The 13,570-nt window shown below is 45.5% G+C and overlaps 4 non-coding genes across 4 annotated transcripts; 2 read left to right on the top strand and 2 right to left on the bottom strand.

Moving 5' to 3' along the window:
• trnar-acg (transfer RNA arginine (anticodon ACG)) lies at positions 1–73 on the bottom strand. The gene has a single exon. It is a non-coding gene; the product is annotated as a tRNA-Arg (tRNA).
• A 3,487-nt stretch (positions 74–3,560) lies between these two features.
• trnan-guu (transfer RNA asparagine (anticodon GUU)) lies at positions 3,561–3,634 on the top strand. Its single transcript has one exon. It is a non-coding gene; the product is annotated as a tRNA-Asn (tRNA).
• A 2,023-nt stretch (positions 3,635–5,657) lies between these two features.
• On the top strand, positions 5,658–5,730 carry trnar-acg (transfer RNA arginine (anticodon ACG)). Its single transcript has one exon. It is a non-coding gene; the product is annotated as a tRNA-Arg (tRNA).
• Positions 5,731–9,553: 3,823 nt separating this feature from the next.
• trnal-cag (transfer RNA leucine (anticodon CAG)) lies at positions 9,554–9,636 on the bottom strand. Its single transcript has one exon. It is a non-coding gene; the product is annotated as a tRNA-Leu (tRNA).
• Positions 9,637–13,570: the final 3,934 nt, after the last annotated feature.

The raw sequence follows: 13,570 nt of genomic DNA on the forward strand, positions 1-13,570 counted from the left end.
CGAGCCGGCCAGGAGTTGAACCTAGAATCTTCTGATCCGTAGTCAGACGCGTTATCCATTGCGCCACCAGCCCTGTGAAGAAGCGGCTGTGTTCATGTGTGCTTGCTGTTACAGAAAATCCCAACAAGGTGGTGGCATTTTCAGGGGACACAATGGTGCAGTGGTCAGCACTGTGGCCTCCCAGCAAGAAGGTTCAGCTCTCCTCCTATTTGGTTGCTAGGAACCTGAATCAGTCCTCAGTGGAGCGGTGCTGCTGAGGCTGAGTGAGGCTGAGTGAGGGACTGAGCAGGAGCCAGCAGGTCCAAGCAGGTTCAGGCAAACTCCCCTCAGTCCACCAACATCAAAGCAGAGGAATTGAGTTCATCTAACAAAATGATTCATATCATCTCCTCTTGGAATGTTCTGGAACTACAAGTACACTTAAAATGGCCGACTTATGACAACAGAAGGAACTTTGAAGTAGATTTGATTTATTTAAGTCAGTGACAGTCATTTTTGTTCATTTTTTGTTCTTGTCTTGCCACTGTGAGACAGTCGCTAGAAAACTGACCAACAATAATTTCATGTGGCATGCAATTAACAAAAGACCCACATTGATGGTCGAGGGGTCTGGAGCCTATCCGAGCATCTACGGGCCAGAGGTAGGGTTCACCCTGGACAGGTCACCAGTCCATCACAGGGCCAACATACAGAGACAAACAACCATTCATACCTACGGTCAATTTAGAGTGTCCAATCAGCCTCGTCCCAAATTACACGTCTTTGGACGGTGGGAAGGAACCGGAGTACCCGGAGAGAACCCACGCATTCATGGGGAGAACATGCAGGCTCTACACAGAAAGATTCTGCACCCGAGCCTGGACTCAAACCCAGAACCTTCTTGCTGTGAGGCCACAGTGCTCACCACTGCACCACCATGCTGCCATGCTCTCTTCTACTTTCCTCAATTGTGTTTCTTTCATGTCCTCCTGAGATCAAAGACAGAATTCTAGCTACTGTCAAAGCCCTGATGACATCATCATTCATATCTGACCATTACAGCTCACTACATTAGCGACTGGATCCTCGCATGCCATGTTCTTCAAACCAGAGACGTGGAAACCAGCCACACAGCGAGAAAACTCAGCAGCAAATATTGTCCGCGCTGCGGAGATGACGGGCTTGTTGCACATTGGTTGCTTTGCACACCTTCTTAATTTAAGTCCCTACAGCTGCACGCTTGCTCGGCAGAGTCAGACGCATCGCTGCATTTTTTCATCGTAGCTCTACGGCGAGCCGCATCCTCAGAGAGAAGCAAAGGGTGCTGGAGCTTCCTGAGCACAAGATGGTGATTGACGTGGTGACACGTTGGAATAGCTCACTGGAGATGCTGGACCGTTTCCTCGAGCAGCAACCAGCCATCTCAGCAGCTCTGCTGTCACCTGAAGTACGCAGAAACGAGAAAGATGTCTGCACGTTGACAGAAGTGGACGTAAGAGTAGCAGAGGAAATCGTCTCTGAGAATCCAGCTTGAAGCCACACCCTCCTTGTTCTTCAAAAACCCAAACAGCGACCATCAGTCTCCCTCCAATCCTGTACTTGGTTCAGTGTTGCATTTCCATTTTGCAGCAGCAGGGGTCGCTGTGATACCAGGTTCAGTTCAAGATTCCCAACTCCAGCTCATGTTGGTGACCTCAGTGGCAGGGCTTATACAAAAAGAGTCAACACGTTCATTTGTATAACAGAAAATTTCAATGATGTGGTGGCATTTTCTTTTTTTGTGCTGTCTGATTTTCTAAATATCAGGTTTAGATCCTCAAATTAACACTGGGACACCAAAAGAGAACACAGTAATTCTCCAGTGCTCTGGTGTTGTTGTGTTCTTCTCAGCTCCATCATGAAGACCTGCTGGCACTGGGCGCTGGTGGAAGTTTGCAGCTCTCACTGGAAAGTCCTGAGGCTCCTCCCACTCTGAAGCAGGCAGTTGCTCCCAGCCAGCCCACACTTTCACTCTCTGGTGTAGGAGTGAAGAACAAAATCAGAATCAAGAACCATCTCTCTTTCATTGGGGCTCCTTTCTCCTTGTTCTGATCCAGAAATTCAACAGCTTCTATCATTGATTTGACAGGAAATGTTGATGACACACTGGGATTTTTGTTCTCCTGCTGTCACTGTCAAGTGCCAGTTCAGATGTACTTGATGTTACAGAAAATCCAGCACGGTGGTGCAGTGGTCAGCGCTGTCTCCTCACAGCAAGAAGGTTCCAGGTTCTAGTCCCAGCTGGAGCACAGGATCTTTCTGTGTGAGTCTCCATGTTCTCCCTGTTCCTGTGTGGGTTCTCTCTGGTACTCCAGCTTCCTCCCACAGTCCAAAGACATCAAGAGGGGACGAGGCTGATTGATACTCTAAATTGACTGTAGGTGTGACTGTGAGTGTGAATGGTTGTCTGTCTCTATGTGTTGGTCCTGTGATGGACTGATCACCTGTCCAGGGTGAACCCCGCCCCTCGACCAATGTCAGCTGTGATAGGCTCCACCCCCCACGAACCTTAACAAATAATCAGTGGAGAAATGGAAATTTAGCTGCTATGTTGAATCAGAAAAACCTTTTGAAGTAAACTTTTGCTTCAGTCAGAGAGTGGACTGTTGTTAACTCTCACAATGGTTGGTGATTCTGGAGGAAGAAAAAATCCTTACAAACCTCTTTTTAACAGACACACATTTCTAAAGATGCAGGTTCATTTTATTTTTCTTCTTCTAGCAGAGGATGGTTTTGATCCATCAACCTCTGGTTTTGGTCCCAGCTCTCTTCCTCTGCACCTCTCTGCTCTACCATTGACTGAACAGTCCTTGATTTAGGAGAGCAGGATTGTGACAAGAACAGGATTTTGAGTTTCAAATGTTTCCCAGTTTGGCTCTGCAGCAGGAGGTCTTGTAGAAACAGGGACTGACCTGACACCAGCTCCCTCTGGAACAATGGTTCATTCATTCATCGGTGCCAGGAGGCCTAAAAACACACAAAACACCAACTCAATCCAGGACCTTGGATCCTAAACTGAAACTCCATCACACGGTGGCTCTGCTGGGGCTCCCACAGGTGAGTGAGGCTGAGCTCCAGTCTGCTCTGAGGAGGCAGGAGACATCTGCACCACTCAGAGGTTTGGTTGGTGTCTTTGACAAAATCCCAACAAACTCAAATCCTGTTGAATCAGGAAGTTCTAGTTGAACTCTCATCCACGTCACATGACCAAGAAAACCTCCTCTTTCATTCAGACCAGAACAGACAAACATAGAAACATTGTTTCAGCTTCTGATCAAACAATAACAAGTTCTTGATTGTTTGTCATGTTCTATTAATCAGACTGATGATCTCTGGATGTTCTAGGAGGGGGGTCTGTTTCTGATGAAGCCTGTTTGGTCTGGGGGGGTTAAGATGGTGGGGCTGTTTCAGTTCTAGTGCTGAAGGCTTTCATTATGACAGTCAGACTCTCCTCTGTCCTTCATGGTCCCTCAAATGTGCAGTGTGGACCTCACACACTGAATTTAGCCTGAAAACTCTTCATGAAAAGCAGGAGACTCAGAGTCTCTGTGGCGCAATCGGTCAGCGCGCTCGGCTGTTAACCGAGAGGCTGGTGGTTCGAGCCCACCCAGGGACGATGAACAGGCTCTGCTGGTGCTTAGGAGTCGCTGTGTTAATGATCTGAATGTGGACGGACAGACTGACCCTCCACAGCAGACACCTGTGACTGATCTCTGGATGAGAAGTCTTAAATTTAGTCGTCGTGTGTCATGCAGTGTTGAGGAGGCCTGCTGGCTGTGGGTAAAGTGGGGGCTCAGAGTTTGTGGAGTCGGCTCTGGAATGAAGGGGGTCACTGTTTGGTTCTCAGATGCTCCACCTCAGGTTAGCGAGGTGGTGGAGAAACCAGTGAGAGCTCTGCCAGCTGGAGCCTCTTGGGTCCCGGGAGGCTTCACTCCTGGAGGTGGAAATGATGAGGAGTTTTAAAATCTGCTCCTCTTTCACGCTGACTTGTTTTCTAGGGTTCCCTCTTTTATTCTCCTGGAGATCAAGAGGATCCTGCCATGTTTGTCCAGGAGACCCACAGCACAACAGTCAGTGAATGGGGATGCAGGCAGGCTTTTAATGGGGGTCATTTGAAGTCCCAAGTCCAGTTGGAGCAGAGGGTGGAGTTTGATTCTCCAGGAGTTTTTGTTGTTTTTTTTACCAGTTTCTTTTGGTTTGGAGGAAATCATTCCAGGTGTTTGAAAGAAGGTGAGAGCAACTTTGGAAAATGTTCAACTGGTGTTTTTAAATGTCTTTGCACCAACAAATGGTGGACAGGACAGCTTTTGAGACATTTTAATGCCACCGTTCAACAGTGAATCTGCTGGTTTCCTGTTTTTAGGAGCTGATGGGAGCTGCACAGAGGAGCTCTTTGAGACAGGAACCATTCAGAGCTCCACCCTGCTTCTTCCAGCAGGATCCACAGATCCACCAACACACCAGCTGTTTGATGTGTGGAGGCTTTTGACCAGGATTCCTAGACAGCACAGCTGGACTCACGCAACAGCTAACTTGTTAGCACCGACTAGACAGGAGCGCTTCTATGGTTTTACTCAGTGGTTCAATATTTTTAAGAGATGTCCCATTCAGCTTGTGGGTTTGAGTGATCACTCTTCAGTCTCCTGTTCTGTTTTATTAAAATATTCATTTAAAAGCTCCTGAGAGAGAGAGAGGGAGACAGAGAGAGGGGGGGAGAGAGAGATAGAGGGAGGGGGGGACAGAGAGAGAGAGGGAGAGGGGGGGAGACAGGGAGAGAGAGGGGGGGAGGGAGAGAGAGGATCAAACTGATCTCAAACTTGACTTCAAAATTCTCAGATTATAATCATATGTACTCCTTGATAGATTCATCACTACAGTGTCATAGAGGGTCCATTACTATTGCAGTATATTAAAGAATATAAGAACGAGGTTACCATTCATGGAAATATAATATTTCATGTATTGCAGTATATTTTCAAAGATATAACACTTTAATTTTTTTAATAAGAGAGGCTTTAATGTGAGACTTTAATGTCTGTGTTTGATCTCTGAACTCTGACTCTGATGTCATTGGTGGTGACTGAACTCTACCCCCTGACAGACTGAAGGCTCCTATTGGTGATGTCATCATAAATACATGAAGGTCTTTTTTCAATGGTATAACATTAAAGCTCATCTTAGTAAAACAATCAAGTTACCTGAACTAAATTCTTTAAAAAATGACTGTCAGTGACTTAAATAAATCAAATCTACTTCAAAGTTCCTTCTGTTGTCATAAGTCGGCCATTTTAAGTGTACTTGTAGTTCCAGAACATTCCAAGAGGAGATGATATGAATCATTTTGTTAGATGAACTCAATTCCTCTGCTTTGATGTTGGTGGACTGAGGGGAGTTTGCCTGAACCTGCTTGGACCTGCTGGCTCCTGCTCAGTCCCTCACTCAGCCTCACTCAGCCTCAGCAGCACCGCTCCACTGAGGACTGATTCAGGTTCCTAGCAACCAAATAGGAGGAGAGCTGAACCTTCTTGCTGGGAGGCCACAGTGCTGACCACTGCACCATTGTGTCCCCTGAAAATGCCACCACCTTGTTGGGATTTTCTGTAACAGCAAGCACACATGAACACAGCCGCTTCTTCACAGGGCTGGTGGCGCAATGGATAACGCGTCTGACTACGGATCAGAAGATTCTAGGTTCAACTCCTGGCCGGCTCGCTTTGAACTTTATACTGAGAAGATGAAGTGAGAACCAGTGATCAAAGTCACTGAAGTCCTCCCAGGTTTCCTCCTTGTCAGCTGGAAACATGAACACATGAATGATCCTGCTACCTCTCATGTTAAGCTGCACTTGACAGTGACAGCAGGAGAACAAAAATCCCAGTGTGTCATCAACATTTCCTGTCAAATCAATGATAGAAGCTGTTGAGTTTCTGGATCAGAACAAGGAGAAAGGAGCCCCAATGAAAGAGAGATGGTTCTTGATTCTGATTTTGTTCTTCACTCCTACACCAGAGAGTGAAAGTGTGGGCTGGCTGGGAGCAACTGCCTGCTTCAGAGTGGGAGGAGCCTCAGGACTTTCCAGTGAGAGCTGCAAACTTCCACCAGCGCCCAGTGCCAGCAGGTCTTCATGATGGAGCTGAGAAGAACACAACAACACCAGAGCACTGGAGAGGAGCACAACACTTCTTTGCTTCCTGGCCACTCTCATGTCTGTCTGTCCATCTGGAGCTGGGGGGAGGAGCTTCACATGGTTTTTATTTTTTTAAAAAGGGAATGACATGACTTCCTCTGTATGTTAGAATATGAACTACTAAAAATGTTCATCCACAGTTTAAAGTTAGAATTAAGTTTAAAGTAGAAAACTCTTCCCTCTTCAATCCTGTCACTCAGTGTTGTAAACTGTTTCAAACAAATTCTACTGTTCAACAGTTCAAGTGTCTCTAATGAAGCTGAATGTTCTCCTCTACTTTCCTCAATTGGGTTTCTTTCATGTCCTCCTGACATCAAAGACAGAATTCTAGCTACTGTCAAAGCCCTGATGACATCATCAGGAATTCTGACCTGTCCAGGGTGAACCCTGCCTCTTGAACAATGTCACCTGGGATCGCCCCCCTCCCCATGACCCTTAAAGGATAAGAACAGAAAGTGGATGGAGGGATGGACTCAACACTGAAATCAGCTGATCTGATCCACATTCTAATGTTTCCTGTCCCTCTTTAGGAGTCAATGAGAATAGTAGTGTATATAATAATGTATATCCAACCTTGTAGTATCTTTCCAAAGCTTTTAGTACTTCTTCTAGTTTCTACTTGTAGTTTTAGTGTCTGGATCTTTTCTTTTGATGTCCTGCTGTCTGCTCTTTGCTTTTGGAGCTTCCTTCAACAACTACCAGGCCTCCTGGGTACTGTAGGAAACATGGTCAAGTTCTTCTGACTTCTCCAGGAACGTCCTGCTCACATTGGTCTGTCTTCATTTTGACTCCTCCCACTGCCACAATGACCAGCCTTTATACTCTTGGTGACTGGGGCCCTGGTTGCTGCAGGCCTCAACACCAACCTGTGGTTGTGAGCAGGGCAGAACAGAACTGACAGTATCTCCCATGCAGGACCTGGGTCAGCACCTGGTGCCAGCTGGGGCACCACTTTAACCTGGACCCCTAGAAGATCTTCTCCAGGAACTGGTCTTTTTCAATCGAAACAGCATGAAACTACAAGTAAAGAATTAAAATTATTTAATTCACAATGAAGCCTCTGTCAAAAAACAAAGGAACAACTGACTACCTCACCATGACTTCACCCTGATCACCAGGAGGTAACCTGGTAGTCAGAGCAGCGATGCTCAGGTCTGTGGACTCAGAGGAGGGTTCTTCTTTTGGTCACAGGTTTGAAGACCTCAGTGGAAGAGAGAGGAGAGGTAGTTAGAGACCTGCCACACGTCTCCAGTGACCTGGGACATGATGGCAGTGGTGGGATTTGAACCCATGCCTCCTCAGAGACTGGAATCTTAATCCAGCACCTTAGACCGCTCGGCCACACTACCTCACTGTGCTGCTCTCTGAGTTGGTCTGCTAAAGGCATGTTGAAGAGGAAGTAACAATGATATCAAACGTATTCTGAAGGGGGACCCCTTTCCTCCACGGTCACAGGAAGTGACGACAGCGCTGCTAGAAGCAGGAAAGAAATGGTAAAAGGACTCAGTTTGTACAGAGCCTTTCTACCTCAGCAGCACTCAAGGAGCTGAACAATGTCCTCTCATTCACACACACTCACACACTGATGCTGAAGGCTGCCATGCAAGGAGCCAACCTACTCATCAGAAGTATTTAGGGGTTCAGTATCTTACTCAAGGACACTTTGACATGGTCACTGGAGAAAGTGAGGATCAAACCAGCCACCCTTTGGTTGCCAGACGGCCATGCTACTCCTGAGTCATGTGACCTGGATAAGATGGTGAACTACAGCTGATCGCCATGCTAGCAAACCTCTTTTGTTTGGTTTGGTTGTTGTTTAGTGACTGTGGATGAATACACAGGAGAAGTTGAGCATAAATTTGTGTTCCCTGTTCACTTGAATATCTGCAGGAGTGTGAGGTGGAAATAATAGTTGGAGGAGAATGAGAGTTCAGTCTCAGCGCTATGACCTGTGCTGACACTAAAACATGTCAGCCCACAGAACAAAGATGGCAGTCCTCTGGGAAAGCAGGTACACCACACATACATGAAGAAACCCTACAGGAAACAAATATGTTGCCAGAGACTTTTACTCTGTTTCTGTTGTTTACCCAAGTACAGGATTGGAGGGAGACTGATGGTCGCTGTTTGGGTTTTTGGAAAACAAGGAGGCTGTGGCTTCAAGCTGGATTCTCAGAGACTATTTCCCCAACCTCTACATTGGTATCTACACTGTCATCCAGTCATGTGACTGAAGTCATCCAGTCATGTCAGTGATGTCACTTGGCAGGACTGTCATTGCCGTCTCATTCTAGAAAAGAATCCAGACTCCACCTGTGGCTCCAGGATAACTGATGGACCTCTGGTTGGAGGCTGGACGATGATGTTTGGACTGGAAGGAAAACTCCTTGTCCAAATTCCATTGTGTTCAAGTTTAAAGTCCCACAATAAGAAGTAGCTGAATCTGACAGGCGGAGGTTTGGAACTACAAGATGGTGATGTTTCCTTGACTTGATGCTCTGACTGTCAGGGTAGATGACAGCTTCTTTCTGCTGCTGCATCTGAGTGGCTATGATTGGAGCTTTTACCTCCCAAGGTTGTCTGGTTCCAGGGGAAATTTTAGAATTCCAGTCCCCAACCTGGGCTGTTCTGAAACTCTTCTCCTGAATCACTCCTGAGCTGCAGCAAGAACAAATACCAGTGCCAACCAGATCAACTTCATGGCTGCTAACAGCCTCAGACACTTGATTTCCATCAATCTGGAGCCAAGAAGGCCCTCACCTGTGGTTCTCCTCCAGGAGGGTCCAGGTTCTGCCATTGGGGCTCCTGGTGCCACTGCCAGAGAGCCTCAGCTGCACACTGCAACATTTCAACAGGAGATTGACATTCCTTCAAATGTCCTGACATCTGATTCCAATGGTTCTGTTCCATATTTATATTTTAAATCAATCACACAATGAAAGCTGCCTCAGCTGGTTTAAGAGAGAGAACAAGCTAAGAGATCTGAAACCAGTAAAATATGCTTTTCTGTGTGCAAATTAGTGAGGGGCACGGAAGGATGTTTACCACCAATACAGAACCCAGACTTTAGTCATGTGATGAGATGGAGTCTCTGATTATGAAGTTAATGGACAAAACGTGAATTGAAAGAAAACACATTCCTTCAGTAGACTTTGATCCAACATTGAAGTTAGAGTTTGGTGGCTGCTCCATGTTGGAGGAAACCAGGCGATGTTGGACCGTCACAGGGAAGCTCCTTTGCCTCCTCTGCTGCCAGTTCAACCACTCACTCCCATCAGTGGAGAGCAGCTTCAACTGGGTTTGGAATTTACCACTGTGGATGCATAGGAATGTGGAGAAAATGTCCTTTGTCAGAAGTGGGATTTGAACCCACGCCTCCAGGAGAGACTGCGACCTGAACGCAGCGCCTTAGACCGCTCGGCCATCCTGACAGAAACTGACAGTTGCAGACTGAATTAATTCACTGACAAAGTAGAATTTTTTAAATTGTTAACATTAAACACACAGTCTGAGTTCATGGCAGGAAGAAATGATTTTCATTTTTCTAAAGGACAAGAAATGAACCAGAACATTAGAACCACATTGCATCTCTTGATCAGTTTGTTACATGGGACACCTTCCAGACAGGAAGGTCCCACCAAGACTTGAACTGGGATCACTGGATCCAGAGTTCTCACCCTTCCATCATGGAACCAAACACAAGGAGGAGGTTCCTCAAAATACCACTTGACATCACCTGCAATCAACCTGTTGATATTTGGAGGTTCATCTTGCTCTTGTTCCAGACTACATTGGCAAAAGGATCATGAACCACAAGGAAATCAAGGAACTCCAGATTTATTCAGGACTTTCTAACTCCATCGTATGACCTGGGAGCAAAGACTGGCCAGGCCTTTCTTAATTTATCAGTTAATTACTGCTTCAACAAACATGCCACTTAATTAAGTTACCAGAATTTCTCTCATTGAAAAACCCACCAGCCTGATTTCTTGACACGACATGAAAAATTCTCCAAGAACCCACAGTTGGGTGGAAAGACACCAGGTTAACCAGGAGGAGTCCTGCTCCTGAACCATGGATGGAACAAAGTCCACTGGAAAACTCAGCAGTTCCTGAGTGCCAGATCCATCCGGGAGCTTGGGTCTCCCCTTGACTGTGGTGATCCATGAGATCAAGGAGGACAGAGGAAAGAAGGATCCTGTTGGAGATCTCCTCCCTTCTTCCTCCACTTCACTACTACTTGGATGTCAGGAATATGAGGTACTTTACTCAAATGACGTATTAGGAGTTTCCTGTTTGACAAGAAGGAAGTCAGAGGTTCATACCTCACTTGTTGGTGGTGCCCTCAACCTGCTGAGAGCATCACTTAGTTCTCTACAGAGAAACATGGCAGCTCTGCTGAAGGCTGCAGGAAACCTGCTTGAACTGAGACTTGGACTCAGGTCACTGGATTCAAAGTCCAGGGTGCCAACAGGTCCACCAGGGCATCTGTGCTTTACTTACCGTGTAAAAAAGGACCACAGTGGTCGTCTGGTTTTAATTTAACAAACAAATACGGTTGAAAACTTTGAGACAGAGACACAGGGCTCTTATTTGAAGGGCCATGGGATGGGAAATATCCCAGACCTCTGAGATCAGAGCGCTCACTTTGATCTCAGGGTCCTGACTTTGGGGGTCCTTCCTTTGGTCTTCAAATACTTGTGGTTTTTATTGGCAGAACTTTCAACTTGCATGCAAAAAGAGAATCACAGTCAATCACAGTCCCAGCAGACAGTGTTTATTTCTAATAAATCAGACAATCGCACAAATGAGAATGAAAGGAAAAAAACAATAAAATGTTTTAAAAACCTTCTCCACTCTAAAGCTTTTTAAAGTTCATTTGAAGGTTCAAAGGTGGAGGTGAGGAGGTCACCCTGATCTTCCCTGTCGTCACTGCCAGGATTCTTTCTTCTGGTGCTGTGGTTCTTCTGATGAAGGGGGCGTGATGTTTGCTGTCTCAGGCTCCACCAAATGTCCTCTTTAGGACGCCACAATGTGGCCTCTTCACTGCTCCATCTTCCCTGCATCGGAGACACCAGGGTTCCTCCTGGTGCCGACCCCATCGTCCTTCTACCCAATGGTGCGGCCATGGATCCTCAGAGGAGGCTGGGATCCTTCTTCTCATCAGAGCCACAGTTTTTCCTGGAGGGAACAACAGGAGCTTTGTTGTAATGTTTTGCTCGGTGTTTCCTGCTCAGAGCGTCAGGATCTGTGACGCCATCTTGTGGTAGGGGGTCATCATCTTGTTGTGTGGTAGTGGATTCATTGATCTGCTGTTTCAACACATTCAAGTTCATTATCCTACAAGTCAAAGTACATTTGGTGTGGAGTTTTAGTTTCTGGCCTCAATCATAACGTGTGCCTTTCTTCTTCATGAACATTTCTCAGCTTTGTAAGTTTATTCTAGTTTTTCTTCCTCACTTTTCTATTCCATTGTTGTTGAAGATTCTACTGCAGGTTGGAGTTCCCTGTTGACTGAAGCAGAAACAGGAACAACAAGCTGGAGGCTGTCAGAGCTCCAAGTTGGGGGCTGATATTAAAGTAGGAGATGAACACATCCAGGTTAGCATCCCTCTCAGAAGCTGCTACTTTAGCTCTTCAGGATACAGCAGCCTAGCATAGCTTCATCTGGCCAGTTAGTGGCCCACTTTGATGTCTGGGATATCAGGTTCAAGGTTCTTCACAGCTCTGAATGAAGGCTTTCTAAAGTGTCAACCAATACTCCAGTTGTAAAAAACAATCAGGGGGGATGGTAGATTTTGATGTCTAGGAACAGATCATTTGTGCTGATGACAGCGCATCAGGTGAGAGACCAACAGTGTACCCTTACTCCTCTCAAACAACATGCATGCTATGGATATTACCTGTCTGCTACTCCTGTCATTGATCTTGACCAAGCCCCCAGGCTGACACTGCTACCACTGCTCCTACATAGTTAGAGTCAAATGCAGAGGACATTTTCCCACCGGGTGCAAGTGCAACTTCATACTCATGCTAGCTATAAATCTGGGAATTCATCTATATTTTGAAACAAAACATTCTCAAGTCAAGTCCATTTTAATTAAAGTGCAAGAGCAAAAGAATTAAACAAATGTACTGTGGCAGGATGGCGCTACACTCCCCACCATGAGGGGCAGTGTGGAAGACGATAGTGAGTGGTCACCTCGAAGTAGACCTGGTCCGACCCTTCTCCGTCCTTTCCACTTCCTCTCCCTCCTTTACAGAGCTGACAGCCGTGCGTGGTGGCGTCTCGCTGGTCAGCAGATCGGTTACAAACAAAGGAATCTCAAAACCTCAAAATAATGCTACAGTGATGTCGGAAGAATTGCTAATGAACTCAAAATGATGCTAACAGTAATGGAGGAAGAGTTGCTAATAACCTCAAAATAATGCTACAATGATGTTGTAAAAATTGCTAATGATCTCAAAATGATGCGACAGTGATGTCGGAAGAATTCCTAATGATCTCAAAATGATGCGAAAGTGATGTCATAAGAATTGCTAATGAACTCAAAATTATGCTAACAGTAATGTAGTGATAGTTGCTAATAAACTCAAAGTGATGCTGACAGTCGTGTAGTAAGAGTTGCTACTAACCACAAAATAATGTTACAGTGATGTCGGAAGAATTGCTAATGAACTCAAAATGATGCTAACAGTAATGTAGTGATAGTTGCTAATAAACTCAAAGTGATGCTGACAGTCGTGTAGCAAGAGTTGCTACGAACCACAAAATAATGTGACAGTGATGTCGGAAGAATTGCTAATGATCTCAAAATGATGTGAGAGTGATGTCGTAAGAATTACGAATGAACACAAAATGATGCTAAAAGTAATGTAGTGATAGTTGCTAATAAACTCAGTGAGGCTTACAGTAATGTAGTAAGAGTTTCGAACAACCTCAAAGTGATGCTGACATTCGTGTTGTAAGAGTTGCTACTAACCTCAAAATAATGCTACAGTGATGTCGTAGGAATTGCGAATGAACGCAAAATAATGCGAAAGTAATGTCGGAAGAATTGCTAATGAACTCAAAATGATGCTAACAGTAATGGAGTGAATGTTTCGAATAACCTCAAAGTGATGCTGACAGTCATGTACTAAGAGTTGCTACGAACCTCAAAATATTGCGACAGTGATGGAGTAAGAATTGCTAATGAACTCAAGATGATGCTAACAGTAATGGAGTGAAACTTTCGAATAACCTCAAAGTGATGCTGACAGTCATGTAGTAAGTGTTGCTAAAAAACCTCAAAATAATGCGACAGTAATGTAGTCAAAGTTGCTACGAACCTTAAAATATTGCGACAGTGATGTCGGAAGAAT

This window comes from Aulostomus chinensis, chromosome 1, assembly GCF_037954235.1.
Source record: "Aulostomus chinensis isolate RoL2024-O1b breed Wild chromosome 1, RoL_Achi_v1.0, whole genome shotgun sequence".
Lineage (NCBI taxonomy): Eukaryota > Metazoa > Chordata > Actinopteri > Syngnathiformes > Aulostomidae > Aulostomus > Aulostomus chinensis.